Consider the following 16,771-nt stretch of genomic DNA (forward strand, 5'->3'; position numbering starts at 1 on the left):
AGTAAGAAGTACTGTGTCCTGTGGTTACCTCTCTATACTTTATCTGAGAAAAGGTATAGTTTATAGGCGAGAGGCAGTTTCTTTGGGGCCCAGTGTACCTGTTTTACAAGGCTTTTTTTTTTTTTTTTTTTTAATCACGTCCTAAAGATAACAAGAATGTATAGTGGCACTAGATGGTATTAATCAGTTTAGGATGTTGACATGTTAAATTGTATAAAACAAGGCAGACACGATTACTTTTTGCCAGCTGCATCCATTCTGGCAAGAGCTTACTAGGTTCCTGCTTGTTTTGTTGTTGTTGTTGTTGTTAACCCATTAGAGAAACTAACCACTATATTGGTTCCAGCCAAATCTTTGTCATCACTGCTCCTAAAAACCTCTTGGGGACCAACGAGCACCTGGCCATTCTGAAAGCCTCTATCCTCAGTGATTGATGCTCATCTCTGCAGGCTCCCCAAAGCCCTCCTCCCTTTCTCCTGAAGCACCTTCAAGCATTTCTGCATGGCTACCCACTCACTCTCTTCTATTACACCTCCTCCTCCCGCCTTACTGAATGCTGGATTTCCCAGCTCACAACTCTTAAGAAGGAGCTTTATTTCAGAGTAGAAAGGGGCCCCCATATGTGGCCTATTATATCCATATCAACTTGCTTACCCTTTTCAAACAGCTATTGTCTTTTAATAGGGTCCTGCCTGGCAGGGGGAGTCCTTAATTCTTGCCATATAAGAATGGGCAGCTTGAGTTACAGCGAACTGCAGTTTGGTGCTCTGATCAAAAGGCCTCTGTTGTTTTTAAGGGTTTTTTTTTTTCCCTTCTCTCTCTCTCTCTCTCTCTCTCTCTCGCACGCTCTCTCTCTCTTTCTCTCTTTCTATATCCTGGGCTAATAATTCAGCACAGCAAGGTCATTACAGGCTTTGAATTGAGAGTTGAGAGTGTTAAATTACTGACCTAGAATAAAAGAGATCTGGGGGGCTCTCAAGAAAGATAAAGGGATTCCGGCTAGTAAAGTGCAAGCCCAGCAGCCTCACTTCTTAACAATATTATTTTTTTTAATCTTCTCTGTCTTCAAAGTCTTTTCTGGGACAAGGAAAGATCTCCTGCCAGAGAAATTAGGTTAGGAACTCAACGACATCTTCTGGGTGCTGTGGCCCAAATGCTAACAGTTCATGCGGGCCTGTATGGCTGTCTTTTTGTCTCCCCACCTTGTCAGTATTGCACACTCCTCCATCTCGCACTCTTAACCAACTCTGGTCCTTTATCGTGTAAGTCAAACAGAAGTGATATTTCAGCGGAAAGATTGTATCTCGCACAGGGATTTCAGACATGTGAAAAACACACCACTTAGGCTTCGAAATACCTGAAAAAGATGACATTGTCTCATTAAAAGCTGCTTCTATTCCATCTATATTTTGTAAATAATGTTTGTCTGGTCCTACCATACTATAACAGGAAAAAAATTGCCCTATTGTGAATTAATGTGGCCCTTCCACTCGACTATATTGGGTCTTCATATTTGGCCAAAACTGTTATCTCCCATATATCCTTTCCCCCAGTTATGTCTTAAAGCCAAGCACCCTTCACATCCTCCTGAAAACATTGACTTCCTAAGTTTGCTATTTTTAGAAAAGTCCCTGAAACCGACTTTCACAGATTTTCTACTGAGCAAAGTAATAATAATAGCGTATAGTCCCTGGATATGCCAGGCAGGCATTTTACAACATGCATTATTTATCACATTTAATAATCTGTGGCAACTTCATTCCTGTTATCACCATTTTATAGATAAAGAGTAATTGAGGCACAGAGTGGTTAAGTACCTGGCCCAAAGTCGCAAAACTAGGAAGTGGCAGGATGTGTCCCAAATGAGTGCTTCTTGAACTTTAACGTGCACACGAACCACCTGGAATCTTGTTAAAATGCAGAATTGGATTTCGTAGGTCTCAGATGGGGCCTGAGATTCTAACAGGCTTCTAAGTGCTACCAATGCTGATATCTTTGGTCCACTCTTCCAGGAGCAAAGCCATAGTGATCTTACTTCAGAACCACTCTAAAAAAAAAATGTTTTGATTATAGTTTCCAAACTATCCCATCAGACAATTCTATAAAGTTACATAGTGGATATTTGACACCAATATCCCAATTTCTTTCTTTATTGTCGTGGTAAAATATATATAATGTAAAATTTACCATTTTAACCATTTTTGAGTGTACATTTCTGTGGCATCAAGTACACTCACACTGTTCTGTAACTATCACCACTGTTTATCTCCAGAACTTTTTCATCTTCCCAAATTGAAACTCTGTACTCATTAAACACTGACTCCCCAATAGCACCAACTAGAGAATTAGGAAGTTTCAGACATGAAAAAGGGAAAGGATAGAATGTACCCTGTAGCATTGAATTGGAATGGAACTGGTATACTCATGGGTTTTAATAAATATAGATAGCTAGATATATAGAAATGAGTATGAGTGTCTGCCTGTTTGTGTGTGTGTGTGTGTGTATATGCACACATGTAGAGTGTGTATATATAAATCTTCATTTGTTTTTTAACCCTGACTTCTGAGAGAGCCTACAAGCAATGATACATTTGGAGCACATCCAGCATCTACCTAGATCTTGGTTTCTAAACACTGTCCTCTAATAAAAGCAACTCTGTCTTCTTGAAGAAATGGCTGGCTCCAGGATTGGGTAGAGAAAAAACAAGATGAACCTGGAATATCTTTTTCTATGAAAAAGTAAGGAAGTGATAAAAAAAAAAATTGTGTGGCCATGTCAAAAGGACATAGCAGTCAGCTTGGGGTGCCTGGCTGGCTCATTCAATAGAGGATGTGACTCCTGATCTTGGAGTTGTGAACTGAAGCCTCACATTGGGCGTAGAGCTTACTTTAAAAAAATCAGCTTGAAGGGCTTCCATAGCCAAGTCTGGGATAATTTGAGCATCAAAATAAATAATGATAATAAAGGATTATAACCTATTGAGTGAAAAATCCAGTAAAGTCCATTAAGATACAAAACAGATGATCCTAAGGGAAGGGAAGCAAAAATAATATAAAAACAGGGAGGAGGACAAAACATAAGAGACTCTTAAATATGGAGAACACACAGAGAGTTACTGTAGAGGTTGTGGGAAGGGGAATGGGCTAAATGGGTAAGGGGCATTAAGGAATCTACTCCTGAAAGTATTGTTGCACTACATGCTAACTAACTTGGAGGTAAGTTAAAAAAATAAAATAAAAAGAATCCAGTAAAGTCCAGACCAATGTAAATAAATAAATACATAAATAAAGAATTGATGAAAAGTATAAGCTCTTCTTTACTGTAGGAAGTCAACCTATAAAAATGTAGATGCAGTGACATAATTAGGGGTGAAAAATTACCATTTGGCAAAACCATTATAATTATTATTGCTCTGGCAAGAATTATCAGTAGATGCTGAAACTAGTAAATGAAAGTTTAAAGAGTAACAGTATACTTCCACAGCTTCAAAATATCTACCCACAAGATACTTAGTAATTACAAAGGTAAGTTTACCACTTTAAACAAATGGTCAAAATAAACATCACCAGTAACTAGAAATGAACAGAAAGTGTCTTCTGATATAATGCACTGAGAAGAACTCAGCATCATCACTTCTGTGGTAATTTTGTCTGAAGGGCTTAACCTAAATCTAATTACAAAGAAGCATCAGACAAACCCAGACTAAAGTACATTCTGCAAAGTAATCCGTACTCTTTAAAAGTGTCAATGTCATGAAATACAAAGACTCAAGAACAAAATGGTTTAGATTAAAAGAGGCTAAAGAGTCATGACAACAGAATGCAATGTATCCATCTTGAATTCTCTTTTCCTATAAAGGGGGCATTATTGGGACAACTGGTGAAATCTTAATAAGGCTTGTGCATTAGATAACAATATTGTATCAATTATAATTTTCTGATTTTGATCACTATACTATGGTCATATAAGAGAATTCCTTATTTTTTTAGGATATACATGCTGTATTTTAGGGGTAAGGGAGCATCATGTCTATAACTTACTCTTAAACAGTTCTGAAAAATAGTAATATTTATATGTGTGTATGTGAGAGAGATTGAGAAAGAGTTTGAGAGCACATGTAATAAAATATTCATATTTGAGTAATTTAGATGAAGGGTATTCAGGAATTCTTTGTGCTGTTCTTGAATCTTTTCTGTAAATTTGAAATTATGTCAAAATAAAAAAAAATTGAAATCTTAAGAGAAAAAACCCAACAACTTAAAGAATGAAAGAGTTTACTCAATGAAATTTGAATACTGGTTTTGGAGAAATATATTTGAGGTAGATATAGAGTATACTTCTGTGTAGCCTTTAAAATATTTTTAAGAACATTCTTGTTCAATTTTAGAAGATTGATGTCTATTACAAAAACTTTTTGCGGGGCGCCTGGGTGGCTCAGTTGGTTAAGCATCCATCTTCGGCTCAGGTCATGATCTCACGGTTCATGAGTTCGAGCCCCGTGTCGGGCTCTGTGCTGACAGCTCAGAGCCTGGAGCCTGCTTCGGATTCTGTGCCTCCCCCCCCCCCCCACTCTGTCCCTCCCCTGTTCGCTCTCTGTTTATCTCTTTCCAAAATAAACATTAAAAATTTTAAAAAAAACTTTTTGGTTTAGTTAAATACACTGAAAAATAGCAAGAATGCATTTTTATGCAGGTAGAAAAATTGTTTTGGATTTCTGGTTGTAATGGCTTACAGTGTTTATGATTTGGCCGTCTTATCCATTACAAACACATGGTAATGATACATAAAATTTTCTGAAGAGAAAATTTAAAGGACATAGCCATGTGTAAAGTCAATATAAATTCATCTATGGACCAGGAATTAAACAAACCACAATGCTAATGGGGCTCAAACCACAGACCTCCTGTGATCTGGGTTCAGAAGCAAGCATAGGAAACTGAGAACTCATCTCTTGTAGAATAGTAGAGACCAGCTGTGTCACACACAGGGCGGGAGATTTTTTTAAAAGTATGATTGCTACCTGGGAAGTGGCTTATATAAAACCTGGGACAATGAAAGGAAGCAGACAGCCTTGCAACCAGGCCTGAGTGGTCTGAGCTACTCAGGGGTCCAGTGACAGTCTCTGTGATATCCCCAATATCATTGGGAATGGAGCCTTACCTCATCCAATATAAGATCTGGTCCTAGACTAGGATCTGTCCTCAGGACAGCTGGAGAGAGTGATAGCCTCCCACTTAGGTGAGTCTACACGCTGAAATTCCAAAATATATGGGAACAACTAATGCTAAGAAAGAGCCAATAAACCCAACAATTGAAATATAAATGTACTCCAGAGAAAATAAGACTAATAATTATTTTAAATTGAGTTTGAAATAAAGTTAAGGATCCTCAGGGAAGTAAAAGAAGGAATGGTTGTTATTAAAGAGAGAGAGAGAGAGAGAGAGAGAGAGAGAGTGGGAGAGGGAGGGAGAGAGGGAGGGAGGGAGGGAGGGAGGGAGGGAACAACTGGATTATTTGTATTTTGAGTGTTAAATTTTATAAGTCCTTCCTATATTTTGGATACTAACCCTTTATCAGATGTGTCATTTGCAAATGTCTTCTCCCATTCCATAGGTTGCCTTTAGTTTTGTTGATTGTTTCCTTTGCTGTGCAGAAGCTTTTTACTTTGATGAAGTCCCAATTGTTTATTTTTGCTTTTGTTTCCCTTGCCTCAGGAGACATATGTAGTAAGAAGTTGCTATGGCTGATGTCAAAGAGGTTACTGCTTATGTTCTCCTCTAGGATTTTAATGGTTTCCTGTCTCACATTTAGGTCTTCAATGCATTTTGAATTTATTTTTGTGTAGGGTGTAAGAAAGTGGTCCAGTTTCATTCTTTTGCATGTTGCTATCCAGTTTTCCCAACACTATTTGTTGAAGAGACTGTCTTTTTTTCATTGGATATTCTTTCCTGCTTTGTCGAAAATTAATTGACCATATCGTTGTGGGTTCATTTCTGGGTTTTCTGTTCTGTTCCATTGATCTATCTGTTTATTCTTGTACCAGTACCATACTGCCTTAATCACTACAGCTTTGTAATATAACTTGAAGTCTGGAATTGTGATGCTTTGCTTTTGTTTTTCAAGATTGCTTTGGCTGTTCGGGGTCCTTTGTGGTTCCATACAGATTTTAGGATTGTTTGTTTTAGCTCTGTGAAAAAATGCTGTTGGTTTTTTGATAGGGATTCCATTAAATGTGTAGACTGTTTTGGGTAATATAGACATTTTAACAATATTTGTTCTTCCTATCCATGAGCATGGAATGTCTTTCCATTTCTTTATGTCTTCTTCAATTTCTTTCATCAGTGTTTTCTAGTTTTCAGAGTACAGATTTTTTACCTCTTTGGCTAGGTGTATTCCTAGGTACCTTATGGGCTTTGGTGCCTCTGTAAATGGGATTGATTCCTTGATTTCTCTTTCTGCTGCTTCATTATTTTTGTATAGAAATGCAACAGATTGATGTATGTTGTATTCGGTGACTTTACTGAATTTGTGTATCAGCTCTAACAATTTTGTACTGGAGTCTTTTGGGTTTTCTACATATAGCATCATGTCATCTGCAAATAGTGAAAGTTTGACTTCCTCCTTGCTGATTTGGATGCCTTTTATTTCTTTGTGTGTCTGACTGCTGTGGCTAGGACTTCCAGTACTATGTTAAGTAACAATGGGGAGAGTGGACATCCCTGTCTTATTCCTGACCATAGAGGAAAAGTTCTCAGTTAGTTTTTTCCCACTGAGGATGATATTAGCTGTGGGTTTTTTGTATATAGCCTTTATTATATTGAGGTATGTTCCCTCTAACCCTACTCTGTTGAGGGTTTGATCATGAATGGATGTTGTACTTTGTCAAATGCTTCTGCATCTACTGAAAGGATCATATCATTCTTATCCTTTCTTTTATTAATGTGGTGTATCACGTTGATTGATTTGCAAATATTGAACTATCCTTGTAACCCAGGAATAAATCCCACTTGATCATGGTGAATGATTCTTTTACTGTTGGATTTGATTTGCTAGTATTTTGTTGAGAATTTTTGCATCCATGTTCATTAGGGATATTAGCCTATAGTTCTCTTTTTTAGTGGAGTCTTTCTCTGGTGTTGGTATTAGGGTGATGCTGGCCTCATTGAATGAATTTGGAAGTTTCCTTTCATTTCTATTTTTTAGAATAGGTTGAGAAGAATAGGTATTCACTCTTCCTTATTTTTTTAATTATTTATTTATTTTGAGAGAGAGAGAATGTGAGCAGGGGGAGGGACATAGAGAGAGGAGAGAAAGAATCACAAGTAGGCTTTGTGCTGACAGCACAATGCAGGGCTCAGTCTCATGAACCCATGAGATCATGCATGACCTGAGCTGAAATCAAGAGTTGAACACATAACTGACTGAGCCACCCAGCTGCCCCTCATCCTTCTTTCAGTGTTGGACGGAATTCACCTGTGAAGCCATCTGGCCCTGGACTTTTGCTTGTTGGGAGATTTTTGATCATTGATTCAGTTTCTTTGCTGGTTATTGTTTTCTATTTCTTCTTGTTTCAGTTTTGGTAGTTTATGTGTTTCTAGGACCACTTTGTCCAATTTGTTGGCATATAGTTTTTCATAATATTCTCTTATAATTATTTGTATTTCTGAGAGGTGACTTCTCCTCTCTCATTTGTGATTTTATTTATTTGGGCCCTTTCTCTTTTGTTTTTGATAAGTCTGGCTAGAAGTTTATCAATTTTATTAATGTTTTCAAAGAACCAGCTCTTGGTTTCATTGATCTGTTTTATTGCCCAAAAAACAAATAATCCATTTCAAAAATGGGCAGAAGACATGAATAGACATTTGTCCAAGGAAGACATACAGATGGCCAAGAGACACATGAAAAGATGTTTATCATCACTCATCATCAGGGAAATACAAATCAAAACTACAATGAGATATCACCTCACACCTGTCAGAATGACTAAAATTAACAACACAGGAAACAACAGGTGTTGGTGAGTATGTGAAGAAAGGGGAGCCCTCTTACACTGTTGGTGAGAATGAAAAATGGTGCAGCCACTCTGGAAAACAGAATGAATGTTCCTAAAAAAGTTAAAAATAGAATTACCATATGATCCAGCAATTGCACTGCTAGGTATTTACCCAAAGGATACAAAAATACTACTTTGAAGGGATACATGCACTCCAATGTTTATAGTAACATTATCAAGAATAGCCAAATTATGGAAAGAGCCCAAATGTCCATTGACTGATGAGTGGATAAAGAAGATATGGTATGTATATATAATGGAATATTACTCTACCATAAAAAATGAAATCTTGCCATTTGCAATGATGTTGATGGAGCTAGAGAGTATTTTGCTAAGTGAAATAAGTTAGTCAGAGAAAGATAAATACCATATGATTTCAGTCTATGTGGAATTTAAGAAACAAAACCAATGAACATAGGGAGAAAAAAGAGAAAGGCAAACCAAGAAACAGACTCTTAACTTTAGAGAACAAACCGATGGTTACCAGAATGAGGTGGGTGGGTGGGGGGATGGGTTAGATGGGTGGGGGGGATTAAGGAGGGCACTTTTGATGAGCACTGGGTGTTGTATGGAAGTGATGAATCACTGAATCGTACACCTGAATCTAATATTACACTCTGTTAACTGACTGGAATTTAAATAAAAACTTGAGAGAGAAAAAAAAACCATGTAAATTCTTTAAAACACCAATTAGGGGCGCCTGGGTGGCTCAGTCAGTTGAGCGTCCGACTTCAGCTTAGGTCATTATCTTGTGGTCTGTGGGTTCGAGCCCCGCATCGGGCTCTGTGCTAACAGCTCAGAGCCTAGAGCCTGCTTGGGATTCTGTGTCTCTCTCTCTCTCTGCCCCTCCCCTGCTCATGCTTTGTCCTTCTCTCTGTCAAAAATAAATAAACAGCAAAAAAAAATTTTTTAAATGCCAATTAAACGTTCTAGAAATAAAAAAGCTACTGACATATTAAAAAATTCAACAGAGAATAAATTTTAGACTAGACATAATAGAACAAAGAGTACATAATTTGGAAGATAATACTAAGGTTAACACAGAGATAAAAGATGAAAATTATGAACGGACACAAAAAAGACACAGAGAGGCTAAATGTATATCTACTAGGGGAAGAAAAGGATAGAGAGGATGACAGTGAAGCAATATTTTAAAAGATACTTGCTGAGACTATTTTCCAGGATTGACAAAAGATGTAAGTCAGATTAAAGTATTGAGCAAGATAACTAAAAATACACCTACATGATAGACACGTGGTGTAATCCACAGAACATTAATGATAAAGAAAATAGCATATATGAATGGTAAGAATGATTAACTCCATGAGGAATGGCAGGAGTTTGACAGATGGTCTCTCGACAACAATGATAGATGCCAGATGACAATGGAGTAGGATCTTTGAAGTGCTAAGAGAAGATAAATGACAACCCAGAATTCTCCACCTGGTTAAACTATTACTCCAGAGGGTAAAATAAAGATATTTTCAAGAAGATGAAAACTGAGAGCATTTACCACCCACAGCCTTTTGTGGAAACGGCAGGCCTGTGAATATTCAGAAATTCACAATTTGAAGTTAAAAAAAGCTTAGAAAACCTGAAGTTGTTTTTGCTGATTTTTCAACAAACTCATTTGGGGGCAAACTTGATCTGGACTAGTTTATGAGGCTATCTTTGGTCTTTATTTATAGTCCTTAGTGTAAGGATATGTTTCGCTGTGGAAATTTTAATATGCTTGACTATGGGCAGCTACCCCAGCCCCATTGGTGGTGCTATATCACATCTGGTTTGTGCAGCATATTGCCTTTATAAAATCCAAAAATTTGTCGATTCCAAAACAGAGAGGTCCAAAGTGATAAGTGATTGTGGACCTGTCTTAAAGGATGGTGTACTTTAGCAGGAAAACAATTGAACCAAGAGGGAAGGAACAGAATGAGAAACAATAGTGAGCGAGGTAATATGATATGTTGATAAGTGGAATTAACTATTGATCTTTAAAAATAATTATTTTTTACATTTAAAAAGATGGAAGTCAAAAGAAATAAAGCACATCCAAATTGGAAAGGAAAAGGTAAAACTATCTATTTGCAGATGACATTATCCTACATGTAGAAAATCCCAAAGAATCCACAAAAGAGCTACCAGACCTAATGAACATCAGCAAAGATGCAGGATATCAAATCAACATACAAAAGTCCATTGTGTTTTTATAAACTAGCAATCAGTCATCAAAAGGAAATTAAGAGAGCAATTCTATTTATAATAGCATCTAAAAGAATTAAATACTTAGGGATAAATCCAACCAAGAAAGCAAAGGATTTGCACCCTGCAAACTACAAAACACTGCTGAATGAAATCGAAAAATAGCTATAAAATTGGAAAGACATTGTTCATTGATAGGAAGATTTAGCATTGTTAAGATGTCAATACTATCCAAATAAATCTACAGATTTGATACAAACTGTACCAAAATTCTAACAGACTTTTTCAGAGAAATGGAATCGCTGATCCTCAAATTAATATGGAATTGCAAGAGGTTTCAGAAAGCCAGGATAATCTTAAAAAAGGAGAAAGTTGGAAGACTCCAACTTTCTAACTTTGAAACTTAATACAAAAACTACAGTACTTAAAACAGTATAGTATTGGCATAAAGACAGACATAAAGACTACTGTGATAGAATTGAGAGCCCAGAAACAAACCCTCACATGTATGGTCAATTGATTTTCAACATGGGTACCATTCATTGGGGAAAGGACTGTTCGATAAGTCCTTCCAGAAAGTGGTGCTGGGGAAACTAGATATCCACATGCAAAAGAAGTTGACCCATACCTTATACCTTATATAAACATTAACTCAAAATGATCAAGAACTTAAACTTAAGAGCTAAAACTATAAAACCATGAGAAGAAAATAACTGAATGTCTTCATGGCATTATAATTGACAGCAAACCAAAAGCATGGGGAAAAAAATAAAAAAATAGATAAAATGGACTTCATCAAAATTAAGAACTTTTTGTGCATCAAAGGGTACTATCAAGAAGGCAAGAAAACAACCTGAAGAATGAGAGAAAACGTTTTCAAGTCATATATCTTATAAGGGATTCATATCCAGAATATATAAAGAACTCCTACAACTCAACAACAAAAAAAGTTCTAAAAGATGGGCAAACAGGGCAGTTGGGTGGCTCAGTCAGTTGAGCGTCCGACTTATGGCTCAGGTCATGATCTCCCAGTTCGTGGGTTTGAGCCCTGCGTCAGGCTCTGTGCTGACAACTCAGAGCCTGGAGCCTGCTTCAGATTCTGTGTCTCCCTCTCTCTTTGCCCCTCCCCCACTCACGCTCTGTCTCTGTCTCTCTCAAAAATAAACATTAAAAAAATTTTTTTAGGGGCACCTGGGTGGCTCAGTCAGTTAAGTGTCTGACTTCGGCTCAGGTAACGATCTTGTGGTTCATGAGTTTGATCCCTCCATCAGGCTCTGTTCTGACAGCTCAGAGACTAGAGCCCACTTCAGATTCTGTGTCTCCCTCTCTCCAGTTGGCCCCTCCACCATTTGCTCATTTTCTCTCTCTCTCCCTCTCCCTCAAAAATAAATAAACATTAAAAAAATTTAGAAAAAAATTTTTAATGGGCAAAGGACTTAGACATTCCTCCAGAGAAGATATACACATGGGCAATAAGTACATGAAAAGATGCTCAACATGGAAATACAAATCAAAACCACAATGAGATACCACCTCATACCTACTAGGATGACTATTTACACACACACACACACACACACACACACACAGGAAAAGTGTTGGTGAGGATTTGGAGAAATTGGAACCTTTGTGCATTGCAATGAGAATGTAAAATGGTGCAGCAACCAGGAAATACAGTTTGGTGGTTTCTCAAAAGGTTAAACATACAGCTATTGTATGACCTAGCAATTCCACTTCTGGGTATATACCTAGAAGAACTGAAAGCAGGATATTTGAAGAAGAGATATTTGTATACCAATGTTCATTAAAGCACTATTCATTATAGTAGTGCGACCCATGTGCTCATTAGCAGATCAATGGATAAGCAAACGTGGTATACATACATGGAATATTATTCATCCTTAAAAAGGAATGAAATTTCATATAAATCACAACATGGGTGGACCTTAAAAACTTAGTGAAATAAGCCAAACACACAGGGAAAAAATTGTACAATTCCACTTATAAGAGGTACCTAGAATAGACAAATTCCTAGAGACAGAGAGGAATAGAGGTTACAAGAGTATGGGAGGAAGGTCGAGGGGGGAGTTACTGTTTAATGTATATAGGGTTGTTGTTGGGGATAATGATAAAGTTGTGTGTATAGATAGTGGTAATGGTTATACAGCATCATGAATGTATTAAAACTACGGAATTGTACACTTATAACAGTTAAAATGACAAATGTCATGTTATGGTTAAAATAATAAATATTATAAACATTTTACCACAGTAAAAAAAAAGTTTTAAATTTAAAAAGATAGAAGTCAAATTCTGGAAAATAATATCAGAAGATGAGAAGAGTGCTCCTGGGTTATTTAGAGTGTGCTTTGGTTCTTGTCTTGCTTTGGAGAGTAACAAAGATGATGAGTGATTTGACATTTTAAGAAATGTGTAGCTACTAATTTGAAAAGATATATGCATCCATGTTTATCACAGCATTATTTACAATAGCCAAGATATGGAAGCAACCTAAGTGTCCACTGATGGATGAATGGATAAAGAACATGTGGTATACACATACAGTGGAATATTACTCAGCCATAGAAAAGAATGAAATCTTATCATTTCTGACAACATGGATGAGCCTACAGGGTATTACACTAAGTGAAATAACTCAGAGAAGAACAAAAACCGTATGATTTCATTTATATGTGGAATCTAAAAAACAAAACAAATGAACGAATACACATACACTGTGGAGAGTAAGATGGAGTCACTCATGTCAAGCAGGGGCCTGTGTCAAGCAATGATGCAAACATTTAAGGGTACTGTAGCTACCAGGTATCAGCCAGACCAGCACCAGCTGACCACACCCCAGAACTGATAACAAGCAGGAGCAGAGGAGGTCTGCAGGGGCCCAAGACTGATTAAATCCCTTTAAAAGGGGAAGATTTTTGCAGCAAAATGTCACTCCTCAGACATTGAGGAGACACTGACCCCTCTATGTCTGACCACTTTAAAAAGGCGGCATCTGCGAAAGCTCTGTCCGATTGATCTCTGAACAGAACTGGGATCGTCTGAGGCTTGAACAGAATAAGCAGTAAGTGCTGAGAGCTGACCCGGACCAGACTGGACCGGACCGTGGCCTTATCTCAACGACACATCCACAGACTGACTTCAAGTTTGGTTCGTTAACTTCCTACCCGCTATGTTGTTTGTTGTGTGACTTGTCTTGCCTTTTGCTCTGTGTGTTGTGTAAGAAGCCAAGTTAATCACATGGTGAAATGTCATTTGAGTTTGGAATCCTGAACCTGCTTTATAATCATGTTAACCTTGCTTTATGACTGAATAAAGCTGACATCGTGGAAACACATAACTCGTGTGTGTACCTTCATAGCGTGCTCATGACATACACAAACGGCAACAGTCTCATAAATACAGAGAACAAATTGATGGTTGCCAGAGAGGAGGGGGAGGGAGATGGGTAAAATAGGTGAAGGGGTTTAAGAGTTACAGTCTTCCAGTTATAAAATAAATAAGTCATGGGGATGAGAAGTACAGCATAGGGAATATAGTCAACTGTAAAAACTTTATATGGTGACAGATGGTGACTACTCTTACCACGGTGAGCACTGCATGATGTACAGAACTGTCGAAATCACTGTCCTGTACACCTGAAACTAATGTAACATTGTATGTCAGCTATACTTCAATTAAAAAAATGTGTAGCTAAATATGTATGTTTAATGTTTAAGAGGAATTCTAAGAAGTTACAGATTCTGTCATAGCTTCCGATCTAATGGCGGGGGGAGAGAGAAAAGTGAAAAAGAAAAAGCTTTACTAACACAATAGAAAGCAGGAAAAGAAAAACAAGTCAAAGAAGAATAATTTATGGAAAAGATAAAATAAGATGGCAGAAATTAATCAGATTTTAAAAACCTCGCTTTTTAAAATACAGAGACTGTAAGGTTGGGTAAAAAAAATCCAGCTATATACTACTCACAAGAGAAATATCTGACACAAAATGACCCAGGAGAATGGAAATTAAAAAGCACGGTAAAAGATATGCCAGGCAAATACTGATCAAAACACAGTTGAGTATCGCAATATTACAATACAAATAGCAGACCAAAGTCCTGGACTTTTTTTTTTTTTTATTTAAAAAAAAAAATTTTTTTTTTTTTAACATTTATTTATTTTTGAGACAGAGAGAGACACAGCATGAACGGGGGAGGGTCAGAGAGAGGGAGACACAGAATCTGAAACAGGCTCCAGGCTCTGAGCCATCAGCACAGAGCCTGACATGGGGCTTGAACTCACGAACCGCGAGATCATGACCTGAGCCGAAGTCGGACGCTTAACTGACTGAGCCACCCAGGCGCCCCCAAAGTCCTGGACTTTTAAAAAGTTTATAAAATGCCAACTTTTAAGTATTTCCAGTGTGGCTAACTATAAATATAAATCTGATAATTTCTATCTAGTATTGTGTATTTTTTTCTGATCTTTCTAGATCAACTGCCAAAGGGATTTATAGAGTAGTATGTACTATGTGTTAGATAATGTAATGGAGGCTAAAATGAGTACAACCTAATTGCTTATTACATAGAACTTATAGTCTATAGGGGAAGTAAGTCCAATAACTTAAAAAAAAATTTTTTTTAATGTTTATTTATTTTTGAGAGAGACAGAAAGCAAGCAAGGAAAGGGCAGAGAGAGAGGGAGACACAATCCGAAGCAGGCTCCAGGCTCTGAGCTGTCAGCACAGAGTCTGACATGGGGCTTGAACTCACGAACTATGAGACCATGACCTGGGCCGAAGTTGGACACTCAACCGACTGAGGCACCCAGGCGCCCCAGTCCAATGAGTTTTTAAAAAGGCAGCAGATTGTGAGTAGCAGTAGTGAGAAGTAAGTCGTGGTGGGAATTGGGCATGAGTGTAGAATCGGGGAAAAAACTTCTTGCAAAATGTGGCATTTGAGATGGTCCTGAAAAACTGGATAGAAATTTCAACAGATGGAGATAGGGAAAAGATATTTCAGGTTGAAGAGAAACAGTAAAGCCTCGAGCAATATATTGTATTTTCTGCTTTTTTGTTACAGCCATCTTATGTAAAATAATTTCCACTGATTATATTAAGATTGTCTATTGACTCTTTAAGTAAAGTGATTGTGATCTCCATACTGACCAGCTGAATTTTATTGGTAGGGATTATCTAAAGGCAGTAATGTAAATACAATTATAAATCTTTTTACTGTATTCAGTATTATATGTCCTTGGCCTATCAGTTTGTTTTTTAAAATTCTGATTTTATAACTTCTTATGTAAATTCTTATCTGTACAATGAGTCTCAGCCAGAGTCTTCAATGCATAAATTATTCCCTAGTTTTAAAAAAAGATATTTTAAAAAAGCTACACTAAGGATATAATTTCACTAGTCTTAGTTTCTTTACAGCCTAGACTATGACCTAGACACCAGCTTTTTTCCCATGGGGGGTATGAAGCATACTTTGGGACTAATTCTTTTCTCGATAGCTTCATAAATTTAGACTAGATTGTTATCATTTTAGACGTCATTTGCTAGAAATGTGACCTACCCCATTTACCTGTAACAGCTCATTTGCTTTATTTTTCATTTTCCTTTGCTCAAGACAATAGCATTGCAAACTGCATGGTTAGGTTAACACTTTCATTGCCTTTTAAAAATTGTTCCTCTAACCTAATCCTTCACCAGATGTTTTCCTCATACTTCCTCATAGTGTCTCAGAAGTAGATTTCTATGCTAGTTTTCCACGGGGAGAAGAGTAGGTAATTTGATTTTTCATAGTGTTATTAATATTACCAGGAAGAAGCTAATTTTATCTTAAGTGATAACACACTCTATATTAAAGACAGGTTAGATGTTCCCCTCAGAACTTGGTCAGGAAAAAGGAAAATGGAACAGATGCCTCCTGAAATTTTTTCCTGTTTGGTTCAGAGATTCAGATCCTTCCCTCCTGCGCCCTCCCCGCCCCCCCTCCCCCTTAAATGGTCAGCAAGTGAAAAGTGGCATTTGGAATTTCCACTGTCTCTCTATTGCTTTGCCATCTTTAGTTTAATGCCTGTTTCTCTACAAAGATTAACACATTTTCCACTCCTGATATACTTGTCAGGGAATTTAGGAGTTTTCTGGAACCTGAAGTCTGCCTTTGGTTGTGATGATTACTGGATAATTGCCTATTCTTTGGTGGAATTTCCATTTTTAGATTACGCCAGGCTCTACAGCCTTTCTTTCTCTGGCAGAAGAACCCAAAAGCAATGGAGTATGTTTTTTTCCCCTTCCCCGGCCCAGCTTAAACAATGACTCACTTGGGCTCTGGGGCTTTGCTTCATACTGTCATTCAGGGGCCACTTTTTACCCTTGTTCTTATTTGCCTTTAGTGTTCTGTTTGCAACCTTTCATTTCCTTTGGCACATGGACTTGCCTGTGAGGTTATTGTCAAAGAGGTATACATCACCCCCAAACTGGAACAGACAATCCAGTTATGTCCCTATGAGCC

At 37.4% G+C, this 16,771-nt stretch overlaps 1 protein-coding gene across 3 annotated transcripts in view; it reads left to right on the top strand.

The window, feature by feature from the left end:
* Nucleotides 1-16,771, top strand: part of CD1H11orf49 (chromosome D1 C11orf49 homolog) — a 198,466-nt gene that overhangs the window by 67,930 nt on the left and 113,765 nt on the right. The window lies entirely within an intron of this gene.

This window comes from Panthera leo, chromosome D1 (assembly GCF_018350215.1).
Source record: "Panthera leo isolate Ple1 chromosome D1, P.leo_Ple1_pat1.1, whole genome shotgun sequence".
In the NCBI taxonomy this organism is placed as follows: Eukaryota; Metazoa; Chordata; class Mammalia; order Carnivora; family Felidae; genus Panthera; species Panthera leo.